The sequence below is a fragment of the Nicotiana tomentosiformis genome, chromosome 6 (assembly GCF_000390325.3).
Source record: "Nicotiana tomentosiformis chromosome 6, ASM39032v3, whole genome shotgun sequence".
In the NCBI taxonomy this organism is placed as follows: domain Eukaryota; kingdom Viridiplantae; phylum Streptophyta; class Magnoliopsida; order Solanales; family Solanaceae; genus Nicotiana; species Nicotiana tomentosiformis.
This window is the reverse complement of record NC_090817.1, coordinates 61,945,894-61,966,122: the sequence shown is the minus strand read 5'-3', so window position 1 is coordinate 61,966,122 and position 20,229 is coordinate 61,945,894. Positions and strand designations below refer to the sequence as shown.

Below are 20,229 nucleotides of genomic sequence, written 5' to 3'. Positions count from 1 at the left end.
TGGGTTGTATCTGTTTTTGGGAATGTTAAACTAAAAATATTGTAATGGTATCATCTGTTCCTCTTTAACTATGATTGTACAACGTACTGTTTTGAAGACTTGTTAATGACGTAACTAATGAAAATGAACCAATGTTGTTCACATGACTTCTTATTGACTTATTAATGAAATGTATTCTTCTTTTTATTTGTGGGTGAGTTGGGTAGACGGCACTGTACAGGCTTGCTCGACTGAGATAACTCTGTTGAGCGCCAGTCGCGCTCCCCGAGGGCGGGGCGTGACAACTCCCAGAGGAGGCACCCTCACCGGAGGTAGATCCACGAGCTCTGCTTCGGGCAAGGCATTTTGCAACACCATCCTGTCCTCCTCGGGATCATCTAATGTGTCAACATTAGGGAAGGTGATGGAATCCCCCGGGAGCCCTGTATAAGGCAAAAATGGAGTTAGCAATTTATTCATCAGATTTCTTGTGTTCGAATAAGGATAAAAGAAAGAAGGACTTGGCTTACCATGATTCTTGGCCTTCCATCCGTATTTGGGAGGCATTTCTTTCTATCGACGGGTCTCTAGAGTCGTTATATCCAGAATTTTCTGAACCCATCGGTCTAGACCGTGAACCCGTGGAGATTCTTAATAGGTAGTTAAAACAATTGAAACAAAAATCAGTAAAATAGGAAATTGCCTTTTTACGGAGAAAGGAAGCAAATAACCGAAGACTTACAAAACAGGTTCCACGACTCGGGAAAAATTGGAGTTGTGGCTAGATTGATGGCCCTGGTAGCAACAACGACAAACTGTTCTATCCATCCACGGTCATGGTTGTCATCTACGCTGGTGAGAAGGGCATGATGGCCACACTTGCTGAAGTTTAATACCCCCTCCCCCTCCCCCCCCCCCGCCGAAAATTCTTGGGAGAGTAAAGATTCATCATATGTGCAAGAGTTAGGATTTTCTCGATTTCAGTGCACAATTGGCGAAGGCAGGTCACCGTCCGCCATATAGATGGCCTACTTGTTCTAACCAGACCTAATATCAGTGGTAAAATTCCAAAATTATGCTCGATCCCAAGGAGAATTGACCCAAGGTAAAGGGATACGTATAGACATATATAAATCCCCTCCTTGGTATAGGTAACTCACTCTACCATATCTCGGGCAAGGATTTTAATATTGGGGCAGTTGCAGTTCTCCTTCACAGTTGGGATACTAGAAGGACAAATGGAGGAGGGATATCTGCGAACTGGCCAAAACTGGTGGCCTTGAGAAGTCGCAGGAGGGGTTTTTTCTGGAAGATCGTTTGCAGTACTGAGATGAAGTGGTATGATGGTATTAATAATTGGAGGATCAGATTCAACGTCAGCCTCCTTGGCTTTGTTTTTTTTCGAGCCTCTACGAAGCAAAGACCGGTGTTTCCGAAGGAAGCAATATAAGAAGAAGAAGACATGGTGGTAAAAGGTTAGCAAAGATAAGAAAGCTGAATGCTATAAAAAAAGGCTCCAAGAAAGTTGAGAGAAAGAGATGGATTGTGAGAGTAGTAAAAATGAAGAAGTAAAAATGATGAGCAGTGGAGAAGATATAGATGGAAAAAATCATAGTCATGATTACCTCAAAATATGGTGAAAATACTTGTTGAATCACGGGACAGCATGTGTTCGGGGTATTAAATACGAAGAGACGTGCGTCTCTTCAAATGTCAGAGACCGTTCAGGAACTTTCGCGCCAAGAAAGGAATATTCATCTACTTTCCGGTAACACTGAGTTGCGTTACCGAAAAGTAGGAGGACTATCTGTATGGGGTGAAATTGGTTGATTTCAAGTGGCTAAATAGCGAGGTGACACGTGGCACCGAGAACATATAGAAGTTGAATCGATAAATAATCAACATCGATTGTGAAGTGCGTAACCGGTACAAGATGGATCCCGACGGGGGCATAACCGATGGCAAAAACTCAAAAGCTTGACACCGGATAACATTTAATGAGCAGCCGTTATAAAGAATATCTGCATTCAAAGCCAGCCGTTATGCACCCATCAATGACGTTTTTATTCTCATTCAAGAAGGGCTTGATTTTAGGATCTTATCTCCCTAGGAGTAACTATAAATATCAAATTGACAACTCTTGTAAGATAAAAAATAATATTGTGCACACAAAATTGTACTTCATTATTTTAGTTCAATCTAATAGTTTTATCATCACTTTATCATTGATTTCATTTCTGCTCTCGGAAAGACCAAGTTCGAAGTTAGGCTCGTTATCTTCTTTAATTCCAATCGTTAATCTTGTTTTTTATTCTATTTCTTTATCATTTTTGGATCAAATCGATTCGTTTATTTATAAACCACGTTACAAATTCAACTGTATCATTTTGCGGGTAAACAAAGACAAAATTGAGCAACTCAGAATAATACATAACAAATTTAAACTTTTTTTTTTTCTTGAAAAACAAATAAAGTAGATAAGAAACACAGTGTGGACATATCCCCGAAGGCAAGGAATTAAACATCTTCTGATCTCCAACCCATATTTTCTTGTTTGTTCTCATTTTTCTCTTCTAAAAGTTTTTTCCTCTGTGATTCAACAACCATAGTTTTCAAGTGTCCTATTCCTATCTTAGTGATAAAGAATCAAATGTCACATTTTTTGTGAACTGTCTCTGGTTTAGCTATTTTGCTTCAAAATGAGCTGCCACAAAGTCATGGGCTGCTTATTCTGTCATCAAAATTTTGAAAGCTCCCTCCATCCCGACACCCTCATTTAAGCCATAACAACTAAGTCAAGAGCTTCAGTTTTCTGACATTTCTCCATCTGTATGGTTATGGCTTTTACCCATTGCCTCCCCTCACAACACTACATCTATCATTGGAACCATTTTTGAAATAAAAATTTAAAATTATTTCCTTGAATATTTATATATATTATATTAAAAGAACGAAATCCTTTAGCAAAATGTTGTTCGTCTTTTTTATATTTTAAAAATAATTTTTACATTGATAAAATCGTAATTAAATTATTTTCTTAATATTTAAGACTTTAAAAGCAATAATTAAATGTTTGCTTACTAAGTCTTTCTTTACTTGAGCTACTATGTAGGAAATCCGAATATATAGAACTTTTAAAACCAATTGAAATTTTAACTTATATGAATCCTAATGCAATTCGCCAGTAATTAAGGTTTTGTCTTTAAAAGAAATAAATTGACAAAAGCATGTCAAATTATCAACGAGATGTGAGACAAACAAATTTTTAGTGAATATGAAATTGGATACTGCAACATCTTGGGTTTTAAACCGTATGCAAATTTTTACATTCATGTACGCTACTTGGATGTTTTTCCTCTTTTAATAATCATGTTCATTGAAAGTTAATTTTACACTACTAAAATCAGATACAACGTGTTGAGTCATTTAATTTTTTTTTCTGATATTTAGAACTTTAATATCAATTAAAATTTAACTTTCTAATTTTTTTTTTTAAATTTGAACTACTATGTAGGAAGTCTTAATTTTTAGGATTTTAAAACTAATTGAAATTTTACCTTATGAATCCTTTTATTATTTGAACAAATAGATAAATCAGCACTCCTGCTATTTTTCTTATTCTTAATTATAGACTTATAACATTTTATAGAATTAAACTCAATCAACTATTTATAATATAATTATCACAGTTAAAAAGAATATAGAGAAAGATTTTTTGCAAAAATAATATATATGATTCTCTGAGTGTACAATAGTATTCAGGTTATGTATAACTAAAGTCGATAATGTCAGTCATCACTCCTTCTACTTTTCTTATTCTTAGTTATAGACTTATAACAGGTCATAGAATTAAAATTAATCAATTATATAAATATAATTATCATTGTTAAAAAAGAATATAGAGAAAGACTTTTTGCGAAAATTATATATGATTCTCTAGGTATACAATAGTATGTTCATTACTCCTTAATCAAACTATCCTTCTATAAAATTTATATACCAAAAATATAAAAACACATTCTAATAATTACTATAATAAAATACAAATTATTATTATTATTATTATTATTATTATTATTATTATTATTATTATTATTATTATTTGACAAGAGGGGTTGCTCTGATGGTAAACAACCTCCACTTGCAACCAAGAGGTTGTGAGTTCGAGTCACCCCAAGAGCAAGGTGGGGAGTTCTTGGAGGGAAGGATGCCGAGTTTCTATTGGAAACAGTCTATCTACTTTTATGGTAGGGGTTATTATTATTATCATACTTTTAAACTTTTACTTACTAAATCTTTCTTTATTTGAACTACTATGTAGGAAATCTTAATTTTAGAATTTTAAAATTAATTAAAATTTTACCTTATGAATCCTTTTATTATTTGAACAAATAGATAAATCAGCACTCCGTCTATTTTTCTTAATCTTAGTTATATACTCATAACATGTTATAGAATTAAACTCAATCAACTATACATAATATAATTACCATAGATAAGAAGAATATAGAGAAAGATTTGTTGCAAAACTAATATATGATTCTCCGGGTATACAATAGTATTCAGGTTACTAAAATTGATAATGTCGGTCAGCACTCCTATTTTTCTTATTCTTAATTATAGACTTATAATAGGTCATAAAATTAAAACCAATCAATTATATATAATATAATTATCATTGTTAAAAAGAAAATAGAGAAAGAATTTTCTACGAAAATTATACTCCTATATGATTCTTTGGGTATACAAATAGTATGTTCATTACTCTTCAATCAAGCTATCCTTTGTCACGACCCCAAATCTTCTCCGTAGGATGTCATGACGACACCCAGTCTCTAAGACTAGGTAAGCCTACCAATATGCGGAAACATCAAATAAAAACTTAAAATTTCAAAACTTCAACAATTTCATTAATAGACTATAAGCTCAAAATGTATAATTTCCCAAAACCCAGTGAGATATAAGTCACAAGCTCTAGATACAATGCCGAACAATACATCACTGTCTATCAAAAACTTAAAAAAATAAGGAAAACATAGTAGAAGGGGACTCCGAGGCCTGCGAACACGGGCAGGTGTACCTTGAAGACTCCAAAGCAGCAACACATCGCACTAATACCGAGTCTAATAAGATGTACTTGGATCTGCACAAAACATGTGCAGAAGCGTAGTATGAGTACACCACAATAGTACCCAGTAAGTGCCAAACCTAAACTCGATAGAGTAGTGACGAGGTCAGGTCAAGACCCTACTGGAGAAAATAAGAAACAAGACAAAATATAAAGACATAATGAAATAACAGGGAAGTGAAACAGTAAACAATTTACAGAAAGTAACAACACGGAATCAAAGAAGCTAATAAAATCACGAAAGAAAAACAAGAATTTTACATGTCAAGGAAACAATAACCAAACAATACAGTAATTAGAGATGATCAACATGGGCACTCCCGAGGTACCGCCTCGTAGTCCCAAATCATAAAATAACTCACTTTCCTTTTATTACCGGGGGAGCCTTTACATTTAGTATTGAAAATTATTTTTTCAAAATAGCATCCCGCGTTCTAGCCCACCTTATCACACTGCATGACTTCTAGTAGTTCCCCTACTAGTCATGCGTATCAAGCCCGCCTTATCTCACCGCATGCGTTTCAACATCCAGACCTTATACCACCGCAGCGTATCAATAATCACAACGGCACGACAGAAACCTCGTGCAAAGAATAACAACCATATGACAGAAACCTCGTACAATAATAACAACAACATGACAGAAATATCGTGCAACAATAACAACAGCACGACAGAAAACCCGTGCAAACAACCAAACAATCACCTCAATAATAGCACGAAAACCAAAACACATCAACTAAATAAATGATATTTCACAACTTACACCGTGCCTCAAAAGAACCACGGCCTTGCAATTCTACACCAAACTCAATATCAAGATATTTTAAGGATAACAATTTCAAGTAAAGAATTTCACAGTTAAGTAATGAATACGGAAATCAAGAAAAGTAAGTAATTCAACTAAACATGTAATACAAGTTGCAAATAGGAGATAAGACAAGTAGACACGTAAAATTAGGCTAAACATAATGACTATAACATGCTAAAGTAACTCAATTAAGGATTAAAAAGGAAACTACGTAGCTAAAATGGGAATTTCAATATTTAGCCCGTGTACGCACTCGTCACCTTGCGTACACAACCTTCACAAATCACAAATTATCACCACGATACCAAATCCTAACGGGAATTCCCCCCTCCCTCCCTCTACAAGGTTAGACAAGTCATTTACCTCAAACCACGCTCAATCAATCAATTAGAAGACCTTTATCATACTATAAATATAACTATAGAAAACTAATTTAAATAATGAAATAATGATCTTAGCTAAGAATTGAAAAATCACTCCAAAAAGTCTATCCGGGCCCACATCTCAGAACTTGATCAAAATTATAAAATCCGAACACTCATTCGATATCGAGTCCAACAATACAAGCACTATCCAAATCTGATCTCATTTAGCCTTCCAAAACCCAAAAACTTGGTCTAAGAACTTCTGCACCTTTCCCCAAATTTTTCATCCCAAATCTCTAATTACATGATGATATCAATGATAGATTAGTGGAATTTAATCAAAAATGAGTTAAGAATACTTACCCCAACACTTCCTCTGAAAATTCCTCAAAATCTCGCCTTAATCTGAGCTCTCAAAGTCCAAATGTGAAATAAAAAAATGAACCCTCGTTTTGAAATTTAAGTTATGCGGCCCAGTTATTTAAACTACGCGGTCGCGGAATATCCTTCGTGATCGTGAAGAAGAAAATAAGACTACCCCCAAAATGGCCTTTGCAAATGCGGCTGACTCCACGCGAACGCGGATAAATGAATACCCAGACCTACACGATCGCGAACTCACCCACGCGATCGCGAAGTACAACTGTGCGCGAACCTGCTGCACCCAATTCCTCTACGCGAACGCGACCTGCACCATGCGTTCGCGACTCACTGGGAACTAACCTTCCGCTATCGTGTCCCTTTATCTGCGAACATGTATAGTAAAACACCAGTCCACCCAAACACCCCTTCGCGATCGCGGACCAAACCACGCGATCGCATTGAAGGAAACCAGACCTGAGAAAACCAACAACTTCAGCTATTCTTCAATGATCTGAATTGCGCCGAACATGGTCTGAATCACACCCGAGGCCCCCAGGACCTCAACCAAATATATCGAAAAGTCCTAAAATATGATATGAACTTAGTCGAGGCCTTAAATCACATCCAACAATATCAAAAATACGAATCACACCCCAATTCAAGCCTAATGAACTTATAAACTTTTAACTTCTACATTCGATGCCAAACCCTATCAAATCAAGTCCGATTAACCTCAAATTTTTCACACAAGTCATAAATGACATTACGGACCTACTCCAACTTTCAAAATCGGAATCCGACCCCGATATCAAAAAGTCCACTCCTGGTCAAACTTTTCAAAAAATCTTCTAACTTTCCAACTTTCGCTAATTAACGCCGAAATGACCTACGAACCTCCAAATCAACATCCAGACATGCTCCTAAGACTCAAATAACCATACGGAGCTATGGAGCCGTCAAAACTCCATTTCGGAGTCGTCTATACACAAACCAAACTACGATTAACTCCTACGACTTAAACTTCCTATTTAGGGACTATGTGTCTCATTTCAGTCCGAAGCTCTCCCGATCCCGGCACAAGCGCCCCGACAAGTCACATAACCATAAAATAAAATAGAGGGAGCAATAAATATGGTATTGGGGCTAAAATTCTTAAAACGACTGGCCGGGTCGCTACATCCTCCCTCTTAAAATAAACGTTCGTCCTCGAACGAGTATAAAGACCTGAAGTGGTGAAAAGATGAGGATAATGGCTACACATATCATGCTTGGTCTCCCAAGTCACCTTCTCGACTGGTTGACCCCTCCATTGAACCTTCACTAAAGCAATGTTCTTCGACCTCAGCTTTCATACATGCCTGTCTGAAATGGCCACCGGCTCCTCAACATAAGATAGATCCTTGTCCAACTGGACTGAGCTGAAGTCTAACACATGAGACATGTAACGACCCGATCGGTAGTTTTGAGCTCTAGCACATTGTTCAGTGGTTTGAGGCCTTGAGTAGCTTCACTTCAGGTATTATGACTTATACGTGTAGTCGGAATTAAATTTCGGGAAGTTCAGAGTTGACTTGGAAAGAAAATTCTAATTTCGGAAGCTTTAAGTTGGAAGAATTGATTAAGGTTTGACTTTTGAGTAAACGACCTCAAAATTGGGATTTGAAGGTTCCAATAGATTCGTCTGGTGATTTCGAACTTGGACGTATGTTCGGGTTGAGTATCGGGTGGTCGAGAAGCATTTCGGCGCTTATTATGAAAGGTTGGCATTTTGAAGGCTTAAGAATTTCATAAGTTTTGTTTGAAGTGGATTTTGATGTTATCGATGTTCGTTCGGGGTTTCGAGCCTTAGAATAGGTTTGTATTATAATTTGTGACTTGCACGCAAAGTTTGGCGTCATTCCGGAATGTTTTGATATGATTCGGACGTGTTCGCCGAAGTTTGGAAGTTTGAAAGCTTAAAGAAAGATTTTGATCGTCGATTCGTATTTTTGATGTTGTTTGGTATGATTTGAGACCTTGATCAGGTTCATTTCATGTTTTGGGACTGGTTGGTGTGATTGGACGGGTTCCCGGGGGCCTCAGATGTGTTTCAGGGTGGTTTCAGACCAAGTTTGGCTAAGTTTTTTTTTGATGGTGCGGGTGTTGTTCTTCGCGAATGCGAAGGGCCTCACGCGTTCGCGAAGAAGGAATTTTGGACTGGGCCCTTTTAATCTATGCATTCGAGATTGAGCAGACGCGTTCGCGAAGGGAAAGATGGCAAAGCTTCGCGTTCGCGGGCCCTGTCTCTCGTTCACGTAAAAGAGATGAGGGACTGTAGCAGATTGTGCTTCGCGAACGCGAGGGACTTGTCGCGTTGACGAAGAAGGATTTCTAGGCCTGAGTTTGTTGAGCTTCGCGAACACGAGGGCAGTGACGCGTTCGCGATGAAGGTGGCCTGGGCACTGTATAAGTTTGCAAAAAATGGGTTTTGGCTCATTTTATCTCAAATCTTCTATGGAGTCGAGCTTGGGGTGATTTTGTGGGAGCTTCTTTGTCACCCTTCACTAGGTAAGTGATTTCTTCACATTGTGAGTTAAATACATGAATTATACATGTAATTTGATAATTCCTTTCCTTGTGTTCATATACTATATGAATTATACACATTTTGAGAAACTGAAAGGTTATACTCACCTTGTGTTCATATACTATATCGTAAGCTCGTGTCTCGTAATTAGATAATTTATTTCCTTTCTTGTGAAGCGGGCCGAATGCCTCGGCAGGATTATGTACCAAAATCTCATGGGAGGTGGCCGTTCGCCTCGGCAGTATAATAGATGCATCTATGTTTCGTGCCGCACGACCCTCGGCAGTGTACACGTTATGATGGTATCGGGCCGATCGCCTCGGCAGTATCATATTCTTTATGAGATCTGGCCGTACAACCTCGGCATAATCGTGCGTTATATCGCTAGCAGTCCGAATATTCGTGAGATTTTCCTTCCACTGATGCCTTTCATTTTATATGGGAATTCTTATCCATTTGTTATTGGCAGTTGATATTTCCGAGCTGTCGAGATAGAATAAGAGATTGAGAGATTGATATTATTAAAAGAAATTTTGGAAGATTGTGTTAGTTACAGATTTACCTCACTACTATTGTTGTACTCTTATTTGTTTATGATTTACCATATTAATTTTTTGGACCATTAGTAAGTGTCGATGTCGATTCCTCGTCACTACTTCTCTGGGGTTAGGCTAAATACTTAATGGGTACGCGTTGATTTACGTACTCATGCTGCACTTCTGCACTAAATGTGCAGGATCTGATAGGTTCATTTGAAGATCATCTTGGCGCGTAGGCGCAGCTGTTGAGGAGACTTCATGTGAGCTGCATTCCAGGCTACGCGTCGCAGTCCACAGAGTCTCCATCGTATTATTTATTTTATTCTGTCTTACTTACATTTTAGACAGATGTTGTATTATTATTGTACTCCTTAGTAAATGCTCATGGACTTGTGGCACCAGATTTTGAAGATACCTACTGGGTGTTCATTATTGTAGTTCACGTAATTATTATCATTTCACCTTGTAATTTATACCTTATACGAAAATTGAAAAATAACATCACGGGTTTTCTACGAGTACTAGATTTTACACTACTTATTCAATAGGATTCATGATTTTGAAAATAATAAAATGAGTAACTAAGTAGATTAATCACTATTGGCTTGCCTGACGGAGGCGTTAGGGGACATCATGACCTATAGTGAATTTGGAGTCGTGACAGCTTGGTATCAGAGCTCTAGGTTCACTTGGGTCTTACGAGTCATGAGCAAGTCTAGTAAAGTCTTGCGGATCGATACGGAGACGTTTGTACTTATATTTGAGAGGCTACAAAGTTGTTAGGAGCACTTCCCTTCTTGATTCGTCATCGTGCGATTTAATTCCTTTGAGGCTTGTGCCTTTATTTCCTTCCTACTCAATCTTACGCGACATGGGGCGCTTGTTATCAATTTGGCATCGAGGAGTTATAGTGGTACTGCAGACGTGGTGTAGGATGTTTTTCCCTACATATTCGGGCAGGCTATTATTGTCACCTTGCGGAATGATGTTTTGTTATTTCAGCTAAGTATCTGTATTTTCTATGGTTTCGAGGCTATGCACAAATTATTATGATGTCCATGCATTGTTATCGCACAGTGTTGGTGTGATAATAGGGTGCTTATTTATGGATTTCGACAGTGAATGACTCGAAATGAGGATTTCTCAGTAATGGTTTAGAGGTTCGGCATTTAATTCCAGCGGAGGAAAGGCAACCCGACTATGGATGTTCAAGCTTTGGATGATGGAGAAACAAGACATGATATTTTCGAGCATGGTGGAAATTTCATTCGTGATGTGGTGTCATCATCCTTGTTGAACGCATTAAAGTCTGCCAGTGTTATGGTTTTCTTGATTTGCCTTCAGGGCAGGGTGTTGTGAAATGGTGCCTGAGGAGCGGTTGTCAGAAATGTTAGTGTGTAGCGGTTTCTGAATCGAATCAGTGTTTCTAATGCTGATATCTCGAGAAAGATGATCTTCGAGGAGGCTTAGAGTTGGTAGCAATTTATCAGTTCAGGTGCTATAGAGATGGATTTTGATTTGAGACAGCTATTGGGCAACAAATGATGAGGAAGGACATAATGGAAGGTGTCTCATGGTGGTAGAATTGCTAGCAGGTCAAGCATGAAAAGCAGAGGCTGAGAAGTTGCTTAAAGGAGGTGGTTTAACCGAAGTGGGAGCGGCAAAGTAGCATATGGATTCTGTGGTAGGACATCAACATGCCATGAGAAAAGTTTAGAGCGATTTGGGAATCATGGTGGGAAGCGACTAAGGCTACAGATTTTATTTGAGATAGAAGCTACTGCACTGAGGAATATTGAGTATGGCAAAGAGGAGTTTGATTTAAATGAAGAGGGGTGTGAAAACTTTATTACCATTTTTGAATGCAACTTGACTTCGAGTTTGGAACGTATTGTCGGACTTTCAGTTGATGTCAATGGGGAAGGAACAAACTTGTACAGCTGGTGAATAAGCATGGGCTCATGAGGGTTTACTGAATGCGTGGTAGTTGTACCTAGTGCAACGTCATTGGGAGATGTCGGCATGGAATTCCACATGTGGGTTGTCTCATGTGAGCAGGTTAGCGGTTGCGTGATTTTGATGAAGTTTCTACGAAGAGTTCTACTTACTACTCGACAGAAGGTCGAATATGTGATTGTGACTGATAATTCAGAATGTTCATGAAAAGTTTAACAAGGAATTTTTAGAAATTTTGCGGGTTAAAGGTGCAAGATCATGGTAATTGAGAAGGAGGAATCTTTGTGGGTTCTAGGTTTATGTAATTGTAGCTTAAAGCTAAGTGGGGGAGCCCCACCGTCTATGATTGGATCACGTGGTTGTCTTCTTGTGCTGTTTCTGGTTATCGGTGCATTAGTGGGTTATTATGACTAAGAAAATAATACATCAGGGGTAATTCGAGCGAAGAACTCGATGAATGTGTGCTATACTTCGCCTTACCGATTCATGTGCAATTTTGGGAAGACTCAGAGTTTATGCTTCTTGTGGATGTGATGTACAAGGAAAATGATTCAGCTGGTTGCTTCTCTAAGAGGGTGTTCATGTGCTAGAAGAGCATTGGGGTTTGGTTATACCTGAGACCAAGACAGAGTGGGTGGCGGCTCTCAATAGTGGTTCTAATGGGTTCAAGGATGTAAGCACAATTTCTAAAGCTTTTGGGTCCGTTGTGTGGTTAAAGATCGAGTTTTTGCAGTGGGTATTGAGACAATGTGATCTCATGATTTGGGTCACTCGGGATGAGTTTTGATCGAGTTTTGTTATGTTTTTGAATGAAGCTATTATTATTTCTAAGGTAGGTCAAGAGAAAATCGGAGGAAGTTGGGTCGGTTGGTAATGGTTTAAATCAACATGATTGAGGCAATGATCAGTTCCTTCGACGTGTTAATGTTATACAGGTGATTTGTGGCGGTACGTGCAGGCTTGACAGCCGCCGTAATTTGATTGATTTGGGGATATTTGATTATAATGGCCTTTTATGTATAGATGGATCCCATAAGAGTTATGGTGGTTTAGACAACAACTTGAGGGTTGTATATTCTGAGGTTATGGGAATTCGGTTATGTGTTGCCATCGTTCCTCTGAAATATGTTGAGTGAAAGGTTTCTAGTCGATGAAGTGTTATTCTATTGGTGGTTCAGAAGTTATTATGAAATTCTTGTACTCTCTCGTAGCGGCATGATAGGTACAATGAGTGGCATGGGAATTGAAAGTGGAGTAACAAGGTTGCGGTTCGGTGTTGACAGGAAGGTCATGAGCTCGGATGAGTAGGGGAGAATTCAGATGTTCAGAGTAAGCTGGCATTTTCTTTAGTGTCATCTGAGAACGGTGTTCTGTGTAAGAGGCTTTGTGTATTGATCTGCGAATTCTTGATTTGCTTTACAGAATTAGTACGGTTGGTGGTATGGATATGTAGACTTTGCAACCTGGTGCGGAAGGTCGTAGGAGCGTACCCCACGGGGAAATTTGTATAAGTGTGGCATGTTAGTCACTTGATTGTTAAAGATTGAAACCAAGTATGGAAAGTTTTGGTACTATTGTTAATGTGAGAGTTTATGCTTGGAATGCGCTCTATTCCTTTGGCCGTGAAATGTGGGAGTTTGTTTCGGATTGGGATGACTGCTAGTGTGTGTCATGAATTGGGCCATTGTGGTTCCTCAAAGGGTTGTTGGCCCAGTATGGCATGATTAGAATCGGATTGAGGTCTGTTGGTGGGTCTAATGTTAATGTGTGCTCTATGTCAGGTCGGATGCGTTCATTCGGCATAGCATTGCTTATGGAGGAGTCTTCGGGCAATGGATGTTATTCCCGTCGTCAGCTATTCCATGTAACACTCTATTGTGACAGGTGGGTTGTGAGGCGGCTTGATTATTCGCACATGTGTTGTGATCCCATGTAGTTTGTGGTGTTATATGAGCGAGATGGCTCTCGAGATGCAGGTCATTTATTGCACCTTAGTCGTGCTTGGATTTTGTAGCGTATGGCGCTATCCGTCTCCCTAGGGATTGTGTTATGCACTTGGCGTGCTTGTGGTCAATATTCGGGCATTTCGTGGGTATGAGCATTCTAGATCGATAGGTGTATCCTTATAGATTGTTATAAGTGGATCGGGTGGCACGCCTCCACAGGTATGTTGTTTGGATCGGGTTGCATACCACAATGGTATCATGTGTAGATCGGGTTGCATACCGTAATAGTAAGATGTTGAGTTCAATTCCCTATATCTATTCTTGTGTATTCTGTTCCTCATTATTTGAGAAAGGTTCATAGCATATATTTGACTGTTTTATTCATTACGCGGGCTGGGTAGTTCTTTTTGCCAGAGTTCGTTCTTCCTTATGTGTCATATTCAAGTTGTAGCTTATTGGCGCATTGATGGCGTCATATGAAATCCTGGGCAGTGTTAGAGATGGCTTATTGCTTGAGCAGCTTGTACTGGGTGAGACGAGGTTATTGGGTCTGGGATCAGTGCGATCGGAGTTATGTAGGGTATATTAAAGAGAAAATATCGTTATTCAGTTCAGAATAGGGTAATGGTTCTTGTCAGGAGGAGAGACTCCATGATTTGTTGATTCGGCAGGTAGTTATTAGTTTCTACGCATCTCTTCTGTCGTGGCAGTATTGTGAGAGTTGGATTAGGGCTTATATGTGTTATGAGGTGTATTGTGGGCACCGGGTTCATGGAATTATAGCTATTATGGTCGGGGGATGTTGTTATGGTCAAACGACTTATGTGGTGCATGGTGTGATTTCAGCGAAGGAGCATGGTCATGCTGGGTACAGTTTCTGGTGATTGATGCGGTGTTCGTATGTTAGAATCGGGTCTCATGAAAAATTCTGGATGTTGGAATTTGGTTCTAAAGCTTGTTAGCTAAGGTTATGATAGCATCCTACGAAGCTCAACTCTATTCAAGGACAAGGATGAAGTTTTGGAATCTCAAAGATGGCCTTTAACAAGATGTCACACTAAAGAGTTGCAAAACAAGGCCACTAGACTTCAAGTGCAAATAAAGAAACTTTTAATTATGGAGGACGAGCTCAAGACCAAAGGAGATAAATTATACAAGTTTTACAATTATTTGGTGGCCCAAATTGAAGTCCAAGAGGAGAAAGATTGTGTCCCAAACTCGGCCTTTGAAATCTAGCAAAAGGGCACCCAGAAGAGCCCAAAATGATCTTAAAAGAGGTCCAAATGGGGGTGTTTGAAATGGAGCCCAATTGGAGTCCAAACCAATGGCCCAAACTAGTAGTTTTAAGGCCCAAATCTTCCCAAAGGGATTTGGCCGCCCCTATCTAATTTTGTGACTTTTCTTATTTCTTAGTAACCACCCTACCTAATTTTGATGACTTTGTTACCCCTTAGCAGCCCCTACCTAATATTGATGACTTTGTTACCCCTTAGCAGCCCCTACATAATTTGATGACTTTTGTTACTCCTTAGCAACCACCCTACCTAATTGTAATGACTTTTTATGCCTTAGTACTCATATAAATAAGGAGCTCTTCTCATTTATTGAGACACTTCATTATTGATTAAGTATATCATACTTTGAGAGTTCTTTTGAACCTTTGTTACTTGTGCTTTGAGATTTATCTTTCAACCTTTACTAGTTCATAGTTCAAGGTAGTAAGATTACTTCTCTATTGTGATATCTTTGATTCCTTTGTGGTATTCTTAGAAGGCGATTAATACTAGTTATTAATTGTTGTCTCAAGTTACTCGTAAAGCGGTCAAGATCCGAATCTATTGTTTTGATTTGCTATTAAGTAAAGGCATTTGATTTCTCTCAATAAATCAAGACATTGTTGCTTTGATATTGTCAAGGCTATAGAACTTGCATTCATAGAATTCTTTCCTTGAATATTTTCATATCCTTTATTTTCTGCCCTTTAGTTCTAGTTGTTCAATTCCTTATTGTTATTGCTTCCGCATTTACTTTTCAAATTCTTACTCTAGTTTGGATTCCCGACCTAGTCGTTATCAAGTGGTATCAGAGCGGTTCTATCAAGATGTCTTTCTTGATAATTCTTGGGATTTCTTGAATACTAAGAGCAAAAAAAAGAAAAAAAAATGAAAATCAGTTTTAAAAAAAAGAATTGCTTTCTCTCCAAGAATCTTGTTTTGTATCTAATTTGTTTTTAAAACTTAACAACGGAAACAAGAAGAGAGGATCCTAGATTTCAAAGATAAGAAAAAAAATTCAAATTTTCTTACTCTTTTTATAAATATATAATCCTTTCCTTTTTGTTCGCGTCTTGTTTCAACCGAGCCTAGTAGTTCTAGGATTTGGTTTTTCTTTCATTAGTTTCCCAAAAAAAATTTTGAATTTTACTACTAAGAACTTCATACGAGTTGGGTTTAACTATAAATTTCGAGAGGAAAAAAAAGGCAAAGAAAGATGAGAGCATTATAGGAAAAAAGCCAAATTTGATAGATACATATTTCCTTTAATCTATGTCAATATATCTCAAACAGGTAGTTACAGTGGAAGGAGGTGAGCTATGACTCAACAACTTGAAAAGCCAAACTTACAGTATACCGAATGGAAGGAAGACAATGGTAAAGTTATTTTTCAAACAAGAGCTAAAGTGATGTCTTCAATTTATGTCCTTAGAATTGACAAAGCATTTGGCTATAACTTAATTAGCACTTATATGGTTGATAAATTGAACTTGCCTTGTGTTGAACATATTGAACCCTACATGTTGAAAGGAGTAAAGGTAGATAAAAGAGTATTATTGCAATTCTCTATCGGAAGGTATGAGGATGTAATTTGGTGTGATGTCATTCCCATGAATAGTTTTCATATCTTGTTGGGAAGGTCATGGTATGTCTATAGAAGTGCTTCATATAGTATAGAAAAAAATAGATACTCTTTTGAGGTTAATGGGAAGAAACTCATTCTTGGGTCTTTGACTCTCTCACAAATTTGTGAAGATAAAAAGATTGTTAAAGAGAATATGAAAAAATATGAGAGAGAAAAGAATGAGAGGAGTAAGGGAGTGCATGTTGACATTCCAAGAGAGAAAAAAGGAGAGGTTGTCTTGAGTGAAAAGAGTGGGATGTCAAGTGAGGTAAAGAGTAATCTTGAGAAAAAAGAAAAGAGAGAAGGCAATGAGACAACAAAAGTCTGTAGGGTTGAGAGAGAAAAGCAATAGGGTTTGAGTGAAGAAAAAGAAAAAAATTTTAGTGAGAGAAAAGAGGCTAAGGGTGAGGAGAAAGTTAGTCTTGTGATAAAAGCCAAAGAGAGTGTAAGCAAGAAAAAGTTTTCTTTACTTCCTAACCCATTAACTCTTTCTTGTTTTAGTTCTTATGATTTTGTGCAGCCACATATTGAAAGACCTTTTGAAAGGGGAGGTAAGGAACAAGAGATGGTGTCAAAGGATCCAATTGGATTCCAACAAGAATTTGGCGAAATAAATTCTTGTTGGATGGTTGAAGATAAAAGCTTGGTTAAATTATTTGTTATTGAACCTTTTGACTATTTTTATCCTTATTTACAAGTTTATGACATAGAGTTGCCTAAAAGCATTGCTAAGTTGGAGTCATTGAATGAAAGAATACAAGGTGATGATGTTCTATTGGTAAATAAGTCCAAGTATGGTATGTATAATTAGTTTATTTGCATTCTTGGCCTTTCTAGAACACCTAAGGTAATTTTGGAGGTAATAAATTATACTCTTATTTTTTAAGTTGGTGACTTTATAATTGTTGTGGTTGATGATATTTTGATGCACATCAAGTCATTAACTGTAATATCGAAGTTAAAGTGCAAGAGTAATTTGCTTCCTTTTAAAATTATGTATGACATAGATGATTATGTATTCCAACTTGGTGGAAAGAGGCATGAAATTTATGAGAAGAGGCTTGTGAATGAGTTAAATATTTCTTCTTCTCTTATTCAAGTGGCTAATAAGTTTTCATGTGATAAATTGCTAGAATGTGATTTTTGTTGTGTGATGGGGAGTCATCCTTCAAGTCATGTTCATTGTGAGCTTGTAAAAGTATTTGTTACTAGTAAAGATGATATGCATGATTGTTGTAATACTTGTGATTAAATACTCTTTCATGTAGAGGAATCCATGAGATTTGTAATTGTAGATAGTTGGATATATCATGAAAGTATCTTCTTTGATATATGTGGTAGAGATACTTATATTAAATGGATGTGTGGTCAATCTTTTATAATTTCTTTGTTATGTATACATATGGACTACCTTACCGACATGATCAAATTGCAAGTTCCATTGCATGGCACATCTAAGAGAGATTTTATTGTATTGATCTAGGTAGACATAAATTTTGTTGGGATGATGATGTCCATATACTTTATAAGGGAGTATTTACACCTATTAGGATTAATTGGGTTAAATGGACACATGGGCACTATCTTTTTTTATTCCTACTATTTTTTCAGATTAGTGGATGCTATTTACTAGTGCGTGTTTTCTTTTTCTTGCAAGGTCGAAATTCGAGTACGAATTTTCTTCAAGAAGAGGGGAATGATAGCATCCTACGAAGCTCAACTCTATTCAAGGACAAGGATGAAGTTTTGGAATCTCAAAGATGGCCTTTAACAAGATGTCACGCTAAAGAGTTGCAAAACAAGGCCACTAGACTTCAAGTGCAAATAAAGAAACTTTTAATTGTGGAGGACGAGCTCAAGACCAAAGGAGATAAATTATACAAGTTTTACAATTATTTGGTGGCCCAAATTGAAGTCCAAGAGGAGAAAGATTGTGTCCCGAACTCGGCCTTTGAAATCTAGCAAAAGGGCACCCAGAAGAGCCCAAAATGATCTTAAAAGAGGTCCAAATGGGGGTGTTTGAAATGGAACCCAATTGGAGTCCAAACCAATGGCCCAAACTAGTAGTTTTAAGGCCCAAATCTACCCAAAGGGATTTGGCCGCCCCTATCTAATTTTGTGACTTTTCTTATTTCTTAGCAACCACCCTATCTAATTTTGATGACTTTGTTACCCCTTAGCAGCCCCTACCTAATTTTGATGATTTTGTTACCCCTTAGCATCCCCTACATAATTTGATGACTTTTGTTACCCCTTAGCAACCACCCTACCTAATTGTAATAAATTTTTATGCCTTAGTACTCCTATAAATAAGGAGCGCTTCTCATTTATTTAGACACTTCATTATTGATTAAGTATATCATACTTTGAGAGTTCTTTTGAACCTTTGTTACTTGTGCTTTGAGATTTATCTTTCAACCTTTACTAGTTCATAGTTCAAGGTAGTAATATTACTTCTCTATTGTGATATCTTTGATTCCTTTGTGGTATTCTTAGAAGGCGATTAGTACTAGTTATTAATTGTTGTCTCAAGTTACTCGTAAAGCGGTCAAGATCCGAATCTATTGTTTTGATTTGCTTTTAAGTAAAGGCGTTTGATTTCTTCAATAAATCAAGACGTTGTTGCTTTGATATTGTCAAGGCTATAGAACTTGCGTTCTTGGAATTCTTTCCTTGAATTTTCCCATATCCTTTATTTTTTGCCCTTTAGTTCTAGTTGTTCAATTCCTTATTGTTATTGCTTCTGTATTTACTTTTCAAATTCTTACTCTAGTTTCGATTCCCGACCTAGTCGTTATTAGGTTATAGGGAGGATCATCAATCTGGCTTGAGCTAATGTTCTTAACTGGGTTGTGGTGTCACGGGTAGGTTAATGAGGTGTTAAACATTGATTTTGGACAACTCCGGAGCAGTCCTTAGCACGTTCGACGATGAACGTATATTTAAATAGGGGAGAATGTAACGACCTGACCGGTCGTTTTGAGCTTTAGCACGTCGTTTAGCGATTTGAGGCCTTGAGTAGCTTCACTTCAGGTATTATGGCTTGTACGTGTGGTCAGAATTGAATTTCGGAAAGTTCGGAGTTGACTTGGAAAGAAAATTCTAATTTCAGAAGTTTTAAGTTGGAAGAAATGACTAAGGTTTGACTTTTGAGTAAACGACCACGAAATTGGGATTTGAAGGTTCCAATAGGTTTGTATGGTGATTTCGGACTTGGACGTATGTTCGGGTTTAGTATCGGGTGGTCCGGAAGAATTTCGTCGCTTATTATGGAAGGTTGGCATTTTGAAGGCTTAAGAATTTCATAAGTTTGGTTTGAAGTGGATTTTGATGTTATCGATGTCCGTTAGGGGTTTCGAGCCTTGGAATAGGTTCGTATTGTGATTTGTGACTTTCACGCAAAGTTTGGCATCATTACAGAATGTTTTGATATGATTCGGACGCGTTCGTCGATGTTTGGATGTTCGAAAGGTTAAAGAAGGATTTTTATCGTTGATTCGTAGTTTTGATGTTGTTTGGTGTGATTTGAGGCCTCAAGCAGGTTTGTTTCATGTTTTGAGACTAGTTGGTGTGATTAGACGGGGTCTCGGGAGCCTCGGGTGTGTTTCGGGGTGGTTTCGGACCAAGTTTGCCTAAGTTATTGTTGCTCGTTTGCTGGTGCTGGTGTTGTTCTTTGCA

The 20,229-nt window shown here is 37.7% G+C and overlaps 1 long non-coding RNA gene across 1 annotated transcript; it reads left to right on the top strand.

Annotated features, from left to right (window-relative positions):
* Positions 1-15,234: 15,234 nt before the first annotated feature.
* On the top strand, positions 15,235-18,941 carry LOC138893321 (uncharacterized). Its single transcript, XR_011408578.1, has 2 exons — positions 15,235-15,368; positions 16,221-18,941. It is a non-coding gene; the product is annotated as an uncharacterized lncRNA (long non-coding RNA).
* The last annotated feature ends 1,288 nt before the right edge of the window (positions 18,942-20,229 follow it).